We start from the raw sequence: 11,207 nt of genomic DNA on the forward strand, positions 1-11,207 counted from the left end.
GGCCGCCATCTTGGAAATAAGGGTGCAACTGGTTTTTGCGATTATCTCGTGAATTTCGAAAGTTACGAAAATTTTGTAAAATACATTCACTCAAAACTTTTTATTGTAAAATTGATAATAAAAAAGTTATAAACAAAATTACGCGAAAAATTAAGGGATGAATTGTTTTAAAGCGTAATAACTTTTTTTTATTGATTTTACGGAAAATATACATCAGAGCTTTTTTATAGAGCATTCTTTTTTGAACATTTTTGTCTATAAGTTTTTTCCGCTATCTTTATTTAGTCGTATGATTTTGAGCTGCTAAGCGGAGCAACCAATACATTAGCGAAGCGTGTACATGATTACACAGGCCGACAAAATTTAACCAACATTCAGACCCAGAAACAAGACTATATATTTCCGAAGGTTTATGATGCGCTTAATCCAAATCTGGCCTCAGAATCGCTCTACCAGCTCTGGTTTTTGAGATATCCGAACCTAAAAGTGCAAAAAACACCATTTTTGCCCATATTTGAGGTTATGTAGCCTTGCAGATGTTTTCTTTCACCAAAATTAAAGGATGGCATCTTTAAATACAAGCCTTCTTTTTTCAAATGGCGTTTTGTTTGCTCAAATATCATTTTTTTTCGCAGAGATATCGCATTTTGAAATTTTCATGTTTCGAAATTTTCCTACACCTGAAAATCGATTAAGATAACATAGACATGATATAGTCGATTACTAATTTTCTTGGGTTTGAGGGCCTGAAATATATGGATTAATAGTATGAAATATGGAGTTTGTGGGTAAGCCTGTTTGCGGTTAAGTGGGTTAGCCTGCTCGCGGTATGATAGGGGTGGTTTCTAGGGGTTAGGGCTGTGTGTGAGTCTGCCCAAAGGTTAGATAGTGTAGGGGTGTGGTGAGTCAGCACACTTATGGTGTGAGACAAAATTTTAAGCAAAATAAGACTCAATTCAAGAAAATTAGTAATTTAGTTATTACGCTTTAAAACAATTCATCCCTTAATTTTTCGCGTAATTTTGTTTATAACTTTTTTATGATTAATTTTACAATAAAAAGTGTTGAATGAAAGTTGTAGATAATATTATTATCTACAAAAAAGTATTAAACAAAATTTTCGTAACTTTCGAAATTCACGAGATAATCGCAAAAACCAGTTGCACCCTTATTTCCAAGATGGCGGCCGCCGGACACCACCCCCGACCCCGAAAACTCAAATTTAAGTTCACAGTGATGGGTTTTACATAATAAAACCATAAACTCGCATACTCCTAAAATTACTTAGTTGGCTATTTTTTTTTTGTCTCTTTTGACTGGACTATTTTTGTTGCAATAAAAATGAATTGTTTTTGTTTTATGTAATATGGATTTCATTATTACTTCTTTTGCACGGTTTTGCGGAACATATCCCCAAATTTACCATATGTCACATGTATTTTTTTACCCGATTTTGTTTTGCACGCTTTTCTAAGGAACGTATCTACCATTTAAAAAAAAATAAGGTGTATTTACAAAAGGAAGGGAAATTACTTGTTCAAAGGAACAATAAGGAAAAGCAATAGAAACTGCCAAACACCAGAAATTATACACACACACTTTATTGCCACTTTAGCTGCATTTGGTGTTTATACTTATTTGTGCTTTCTTAATTTACCGCGCGGACTTCAGTTTTCAATAGTTGGTTCAATTTAAATCTTCAAAATATAAAAATAACAAGCCTTTTACAGAATATTTAGAAACAAGTAATACTTATTTATGGCGGGAACTTGTGATGCTGTGTGAATTGAACTACGCTACATTTATTTGTCAGCTTCAAATGAGTATAAATGAAAGCAAACCCCTGTTAAACCCTTCCAGGGAAACTTAAACTTCCCGGATGTGCTGTCTACAATGACTGTATTTATTATTAAGAACCTTTTTTAGTTAAATAACACCGCGTTACACACATTCTGTCCTATGAACCAAATATACTTTTTCGGAAAGGGGATAAAAAATAAGAATACACGTGTATCAGCGATTTTCATGTACACGTCACAATTTTTTTTTTTTGTATTTTATAACTTTAAACGAGCAATTCTTGTATGCATATCTGTTTAGCCACACGATCTCAGGATTAGCTTAACGGATTTGAATGAAATTGGGCACACAGATAGTGTATCACATTTCTAGGCTTTTCACCTAGGTGTTGCCACTAATAATGTTTCACAGGGTTGCCACCTGTTCGAAATTAAAAAAAAAATTGCATGAGATATGCTGATGTGGGTATCAAAAGAAAGGTATTTCACTCCGCATTACAATAGAGATATAAAACCCCGAATTTTTTTATTAATTTTATTAAATTAAAATTAAAAATTGTTACATTAAAAATTTTAATGCTTTTAAAGAAACTTAGGCCTTTTATTTTTGCGTTTGTAAGCATTTGTGTCAGTATCGCGACAAATAGACCAACAGTATTCGCCAAGCATATGCGTAATGTCTTGTCCTTTAAAGCGCTTTTCAATAGCCGCAATGTCCTGATGGATCATCACGAGCGGCTATTATTTTAAAATCAGCCGCCACTATATTCCACTGCTTAAAGCGTGATGCAAAGAGTTCGGCTGTTCTCTTTGACAAATTTCCTTCTCGTACAAGGTCATTGAAGTCGGCTTGCGTTACTAAATGCGGCACCGCAGTCCCAAGTTCACTGGGTGTTGGTACAAATTCCGATATTTTTGGTTCCCCGCATCTCTCATTCGATGCAAGAAATGTTGATAGCATTGTTGGTGCTACTGTTGGTTCTCCATCCCTTAATTCGGGGACATCATCAAAAATCTCCATTGAAGCCGCTATACGTTCTTCTGGTGAGTACAGAACCGCTAGAATAACCGATTCTACATTAGCGTAGGGAATTTTGTTGCGGCGAAAGTATTGGTACCCTTTAGTTTGAGTACCACAAGTAAGGAACATAAGCAGTCTTGAATATTTTCTGAAACGAATTAACCACTGTTTTCGTAATATTTTTAAAATTTTTACTTAGTGCGAATAAGCCACAAACGTAACAAAAGTTATTTCGAGTCGGACACTGCATTTTTTGTAAGATGAAATATACAGAAAGACGTTTTCGCGCAACAGAACTTAAGACAATTGTCGTCAAAGGATACGTCTCCTAGTAGCGCAACTGTCAGATGATCGGAACTTCCGGAACTGTAACAAACACACAAACGGCACAGAGTGTGTTGTATGAAACAATAAATTAAAGGTTAATAAGTTGTTTAAAAATTTGGAGTCCCTTCAAGTTATGCGGAAAATGTAGAAAAAAAATTTTTTTTTAGAAAAAAAAATTCAAGAAAATCAGAGAATTGATAAATTTTTGTTTTGTTTTAATTTTACATAATAAAAACATTTCCACGAGTCTGCCTGCAGAACTTCAGCGGGATTGGATCACGGAAAAAGGGTTAAAAATTGATCCAAAGTTTTTCACATAGGCGGACTACGAGCTCTATATTTTATACATAAAAAAAAAAAATTCTGTAAAGTATAGTACATATATTTGGTTCATAGGACAGAAAAAAGTTCGTTTTTGTAACGCAGTGTAATAATACTTATCACGAGCTCGACGGATAATCAAAAATGCCCTCGGGATCTTAACAGCGCTTTAGAAATTTTTTAAACGAAATTCGAATTCACAAAAAGCGTTCTCACGAAATGCCAAAAAAAACATATATTGTATTTTTATATATTTTCTAATGTTAGTTTAGCTTGAGAATTGTTTTGAAGCGAAAATAAATGCAGTTGAAGAAACCTACCGAAGAAGGAAGACTTCTTTCAATTCTTAAGTATATACACCCAACTCTTTTTCTACAAGGTATTTTTACACGATTTTGAAATAACGAGGTTCACTTGTAAGAATTAATACATATTTTTACGCGCATTTTTTGTTGTAGCTCGAATCTCTGAAAAAAATTTGTAATTCTAATTTTGACAGTGTCTTATAAAAACTTATCTACACAGCAAAAAAATACAATTGGGAGATTACCGTAACCCCCGGTATCCACAAGTAAACAAACCGACGGTCATTTTATGACCATATAATGCAGACGAAACGGTATTGTTCTGGAAAAATATGCCTAAAAGAACGTACATACAAAATCTGAAAAATCAGCTGGTGGTTTTAAAGAGGCCAAAGATCGGGTGACGTTTTTGTTTTGCAGTAACGCATCTGGTGATAAAATGTTAAAGCCTAATCATAATCAACAAATCCCTTATGCCACGAACTTAAGGAGGTAAGAACACCTTCCAGTGCATTTGAAGGCAATAAAAAGGCATGGATGACGGCTGATCTGTTTATAAATTGGTTCAACAACTGCTTTGTTTCTGAAGTCCAGGAATATATGGAACAAAAAGGTTTTGAATTCAAAATATTTTTCTGGTTAATAATACGCCCAGCCACCCAGTGCCGGATCATTCCAATATTCAATTACTGTTTTTGCCGCCTAACACAACCTCGCTGATTCAACCGCTCGATCAGAGTATTGTGGCAGAATTTAAAACGAACAGCAAGTAAACGTTTAAATATATTTCAGATTCAGTAGAAGAAAGAAATTTCATTGTTATGGAAGCATGGGAAAAGTTTACGATTATGGATTGTATTACACATGCTTCTTTTGCCATGAAACAGTCGCGCCAATCGCCCTAAATTTCTTCTTCGAAAAAAATTTTGCCAAAATGGGTCGAAAGTGGAAGTTTCGTAGTACAAAAATCAGCCGAGTGTTCTGAAATTATAAATCTATCGAATACAATTGGTGGCGAAGGTTCCAACAACGTGCAAACGGCAAGAAAGCCCTTTGGATGAGGACGATTTGATCGAATTTATGACAGTTTGTGATAGTAAAGAAGCCTGTAATGATGAAAAGGGAGGAGAAGTTCAGCGTTTAACGGCTGATATAATTCGCGAAGGCTTAATATTTGCTACCTGAAATACAGCGTGCATTATAATTTCAAAGTTTTGTGTAGCTGGATATCAAGAATTATATAAGCAACTTGAGAAACCAAAAAAAAACAGCCGCTAATAACAGACTTTATAACACAAAAACCAGCAGAGGTCGTTAAAAACGAACGAAATTCTTCATTTCAATCAAACCCAACAGTTGTGTTAGACATATTTGACATACATCCTGATGATAGCATTTCTGAAACAATCCGTAACAAACGTGTACGCTTGTTATCAAGTAGCGATGAATAGTTGCAAAATAGATTTTTATTCATAATTTCAATTTGAATTTTTATGTTTTGTACTTATGGATTGAATTTTCACTGTGCACTACTTTTAATTTTTGTTGCAATAAAAATGAATTGTTTTTGTTTTATGTAATATGGATTTCATTATTACTTCTTTTGCACGGTTTTGCGGAACATATCCCCAAATTTACCATATGTCACATGTATTTTTTTACCCGATTTTGTTTTGCACGCTTTTCTAAGGAACGTATCTACCATTTAAAAAAAAATAAGGTGTATTTACAAAAGGAAGGGAAATTACTTGTTCAAAGGAACAATAAGGAAAAGCAATAGAAACTGCCAAACACCAGAAATTATACACACACACTTTATTGCCACTTTATATTACGTTTCCACCGCAGTCGGAGTTTGGGTTCTCTGCCGCTATCGTGTTCTTAGCGCAAACACCAAACAAAACACCTGTCAAATCCCATACAAAATTAAAACACAACTCCATACCTAAACCCACTTTTCAAAGCGTGTTTTGTTGGGTTTGCATCTAGTTTAATTATTAAGTGGTGGCAATGTTGCTCATTTTCCTCATTTATTATTGCATTCTTATCGAAACATGGCAACAATGATTGCAATTTGTCAATATGACATTTGATTGACGTTTAATATTTTTCTTGTGGTAAGCGTAAGTGGTGCGCGCAAAATATAAAATTAAAGTTCTTGATTTGGAGTTGGCGTTTTAGCTCTTAAGCTGGCCAAATAAGTCTACAATCTTTCCTCAGGAATACTGAATCAACTCGTTGCGGATAGTATAACAGGTATTTCTTTTATTTATATATGTAATTTTATTTGTATTTACACCTAATTTTATTAATATAATATTAAGCTAGCCAAATAAGTCTTCAATCTTTCCTCAGGAATACTGAATCAACTTGATTTTAATGGAAAACATTAAAAAATCTAAAACTATTTGGCTTCCTTCCGCGGACGAAGCATTCCTAGATATATGGGGTGAGAAGGCAGCTGAATTGCGAGGTCCACGCAAGAACTCACACATATATGCGGAGATGGCTCAGTCGCTGGGAGTGCTTGGACATGAGGTCCGTCCAGTTGACGTTAAATATAAAATTCACAATTTCACAATGAAATATAGGTAAGGCATATAATATATTATTTCATTAAAGTAATTTTGTTACAGCCTCAAAATTTCCTTTGCAGAAAATGCAAAGCAGAGCAGGGGACTGGATGTTCTTCTGTTTCTTGGAAGCACTATCGGAGGGTTCATCAAATAATAGGAAGGGATAGAGTAAATAATGTTGATGCGGTCGTTGTTGATAGTATAACAGGTATTTCTTTTATTTATATATGTAATTTTATTTGTATTTACATCTAATTGTATAATGTTAATTTCTATTTATATATGTAGGCATGCCTGATTCGGTTGCTTCGCCAGCTCCATCAAATTCGCCGATATCACCTTCATGCTCCTCATTTTCAGCTGCTCCGTCTGCTTCGTTTTCATTTTCGCCACCATCGTCTCCAGCACTGAACGAAGCTTCCGCACCTGCAGCAAAAACAAAAAATGCGAAAGTAAGTGAATTAAACGAAACTATTAAATCTTGTATGACGGAAAACAATAAATTAACTGCTGAGTTAATTGAAATCGAGAAAAAAAAGGTTGCTGCTATTGAGTTATTGACAAAAAGTGTGGTTAGTTTCTTGGAGAGAAATTAATTAACTAAAACTTATAATTATAAATCCTTTGAAATATTGTTTGTGAAAGTGCTTAAAAATTAATATGTGAAATGATATTTAAGTTTTAATGAATTGTGCCTTTTAAAGTTGCACTATGTGCCTACTACTATCTTTCTTCAAAAATGAATAAAATGTTATTTTATAAAATTATGTATTAGAAATTTTATTGTTCTGGTGAAAAGTTGTTTTTCAAATTCAATCAATTGGACTCTTTGTGGCTTTTGTAGGTCGAAATATTTAAATAAATATTTGGTTTGAAGATAAAATTGTTTAAACCAAATAACCTTTTTAACCAATAAATTATGGTTAATTTAATAAAACATACGGGAGAATCTAGATGAAAAAAGTTGTATTACTCACTGAAATATTCCTTTAACGCATTTCTTATCGATTCTCCTTCAGATCGGTCAACTGCATTGGTGCCGTATTGAATATTGCGCCTGGAATCGCGATGCATTTCCACCAGCCAATTTTCCAAAATTAAATCCTTCTCAGCAATCAAAAAATTATGTAAAACACATGCACATGAAATAACTGTGTTTACATTTTTGATGTGGTTATCCACGCCTTTTCCAATTCTCCTAAATCTAAAATAGAACCTGTATTACCAATTTTTAAAAATATTAGAATCTCTAAGTTGTATTTACCGGGCTTTTAAATGGCCAAAAGCATTTTCCACAACACGCCGGCACTTAGACAATCTATAGTTGAATTTTTTTTGTTCGGGTGTATTGGTCACACTATGCGGATATGGCTTCATTAAATGCTGAGAGAGACGAAAAGCAGAGTCCCCTATAATATGGACTGGTATTTTTGTGGATCCATACAGCAAGCTCAATTCATCAAGAAGTGCACAACTTTGCAACTCGCGCTTTAGCGATGATTTTTCAAAAATTCCGGAGTCGTTGCATCTTCCAGGACTGCCGCAATGTATATAAACAAATCTATATTTTGCGTCTACCAAAGCCAATAGTACTACGGAATACCACCCTTTGTAGTTGTAGTAATCAATGGCTTCTTCCTTTCTTGGATGAATTTCAATATGACATCCATCAGTATAATAAAGATGCTTTTGATTAAACGTTATTTTTATCGCATTACTTATAAACCTACCTATTGCTCCAATACATTGTGGATAGCCCATTGCATTAAAATCTGCGACTCCATTCTCAATTTGCGCCCTTGTCAGTGGAAAATTTTTCAAATATATTGGAGCCAAAGATGTCCCAACTTCATTGCAAAACTCGATGAGTATTTTGCAAACAGTTGCTTTGCCTACTCCAAACAAATATCCAATTGATCTGTATTCACTAGAAAATCCTAGTGCATACAGAGCAATTGCCACGCGCTTTTTTAGTGAAATCGGGTTTCGATAGTTCGTTTTTCTTTTGGCTATTTTTTCAAGTTTGCTGCACAATTTTTCAAAGCAGGATCTTTCCATTCGGAAATTATCTTTGAAAAACTTGTCCCCATTACTCTGGCAGTCTACTTCCCAAAAGGTACTGGAATGTTCCTAAAATATACATGTACATTATACACAAATAATGTATCATAAATCTGTTTACCATACCAAAGACCATACACTTTGCGAACGCATTAAATTGGCAGCAACGCTTAAAATTATTTTATTTTCCCTTAACCTTTTTTTTTAAATAATATGTGACCAACTCACTATCAATTATTTTAAAATAAAATGATAAAATCAACATAACAAATTGAATTTTATGCACCATTTTATAATTTTTATAATTTTTATTTCACAATGTCAACAAAAGACAGTTCAAACACAATTTCTCCCAAACTTCTGGTGGAAACAGTTGACAGTTCTCCCAAACACAACTCCTGCAAACACGGTGTTTGCTTTTGGTGGAAACGTAATATTAGCTGCATTTGGTGTTTATACTTATTTGTGCTTTCTTAATTTACCGCGCGGACTTCAGTTTTCAATAGTTGGTTCAATTTAAATCTTCAAAATATAAAAATAACAAGCCTTTTACAGAATATTTAGAAACAAGTAATACTTATTTATGGCGGGAACTTGTGATGCTGTGTGAATTGAACTACGCTACATTTATTTGTCAGCTTCAAATGAGTATAAATGAAAGCAAACCCCTGTTAAACCCTTCCAAGGAAACTTAAACTTCCCGGATGTGCTGTCTACAATGACTGTATTTATTATTAAGAACCTTTTTTAGTTAAATAACACCGCGTTACACACATTCTGTCCTATGAACCAAATATACTTTTTCGGAAAGGGGATAAAAAATAAGAATCACGTGTATCGGCGATTTTCATGTACACGTCACAATTTTTTTTTTTTGTATTTTATAACTTTAAACGAGCAATTCTTGTATGCATATCTGTTTAGCCACACGATCTCAGGATTAGCTTAACGGATTTGAATGAAATTGGGCACACAGATAGTGTATCACATTTCTAGGCTTTTCACCTAGGTGTTGCCACTGATAATGTTTCACAGGGTTGCCACCTGTTCGAAATAAAAAAAAAATTGCATGAGATATGCTGATGTGGGTATCAAAAGAAAGGTATTTCACTCCGCATTACAATAGAGATATAAAACCCCGAATTTTTTTATTAATTTTATTAAATTAAAATTAAAAATTGTTACATTAAAAATTTTAATGCTTTTAAAGAAACTTAGGCCTTTTATTTTTGCGTTTGTAAGCATTTGTGTCAGTATCGCGACAAATAGACCAACAGTATTCGCCAAGCATATGCGTAATGTCTTGTCCTTTAAAGCGCTTTTCAATAGCCGCAATGTCCTGATGGATCATCACGAGCGGCTATTATTTTAAAATCAGCCGCCACTATATTCCACTGCTTAAAGCGTGATGCAAAGAGTTCGGCTGTTCTCTTTGACAAATTTCCTTCTCGTACAAGGTCATTGAAGTCGGCTTGCGTTACTAAATGCGGCACCGCAGTCCCAAGTTCACTGGATGTTGGTACAAATTCCGATACTTTTGGTTCCCCGCATCTCTCATTCGATGCAAGAAATGTTGATAGCATTGTTGGTGCTACTGTTGGTTCTCCATCCCTTAATTCGGGGACATCATCAAAAATCTCCATTGAAGCCGCTATACGTTCTTCTGGTGAGTACAGAACCGCTAGAATAACCGATTCTACATTAGCGTAGCGAATTTTGTTGCGGCGAAAATATTGGTACCCTTTAGTTTGAGTACCACAAGTAAGGAACATAAGCAGTCTAGAATATTTTCTGAAACGAATTAACCACTGTTTTCGTAATATTTTTAAAATTTTTACTTAGTGCGAATAAGCCACAAACGTAACAAAAGTTATTTCGAGTCGGGCACTGCATTTTTTGTAAGATGAAATATACAGAAAGACGTTTTCGCGCAACAGAACTTAAGACAATTGTCGTCAAAGGATACGTCTCCTAGTAGCGCAACTGTCAGATGATCGGAACTTCCGGAACTGTAACAAACACACAAACGGCACAGAGTGTGTTGTATGAAACAATAAATTAAAGGTTAATAAGTTGTTTAAAAATTTGCAGTCCCTTCAAGTTATGCGGAAAATGTAGAAAAAAAATTTTTTTTTAGAAAAAAAAATTCAAGAAAATCAGAGAATTGATAAATTTTTGTTTTGTTTTAATTTTACATAATAAAAACATTTCCACGAGTCTGCCTGCAGAACTTCAGCGGGATTGGATCACGGAAAAAGGGTTAAAAATTGATCAAAAGTTTTTCACATAGGCGGACTACGAGCTCTATATTTTATACATAAAAAAAAAATTCTGTATAGTATAGTATATTTGGTTCATAGGAAAGAAAAAAAGTTCGTTTTTATAACGCAGTGTAATAATACTTATCACGAGCTCGACGGATAATCAAAAATGCCCTCGGGATCTTAACAGCGCTTTAGAAATTTTTTAAACGAAATTCTTCATTTGAATCAGACCCGACAGTTGTGTTAGACATATTTGACATACCTACTGAAGAAAGCATTTCTGAAACATTCCATAATAAAAGATTTTTCTGGTTTTATTTATTTTACTCTTTAAATTTTCAAGAATTTTAAATCAACAATTATAACAACAAATATAACTTAAAACAATTTAGAATATATATTTTTACACATTTAGAATTTAATTCTGTATTTTCTTTTCTCATTACATGTAAACACTTAAGATTTCAAAAAGCTAGAAGTAACATAAAACTTAAATTATAATTTCTTTTGATATAATATTATCACTTTATTTT

Source organism: Anastrepha ludens, chromosome X (genome assembly GCF_028408465.1).
Source record: "Anastrepha ludens isolate Willacy chromosome X, idAnaLude1.1, whole genome shotgun sequence".
In the NCBI taxonomy this organism is placed as follows: domain Eukaryota; kingdom Metazoa; phylum Arthropoda; class Insecta; order Diptera; family Tephritidae; genus Anastrepha; species Anastrepha ludens.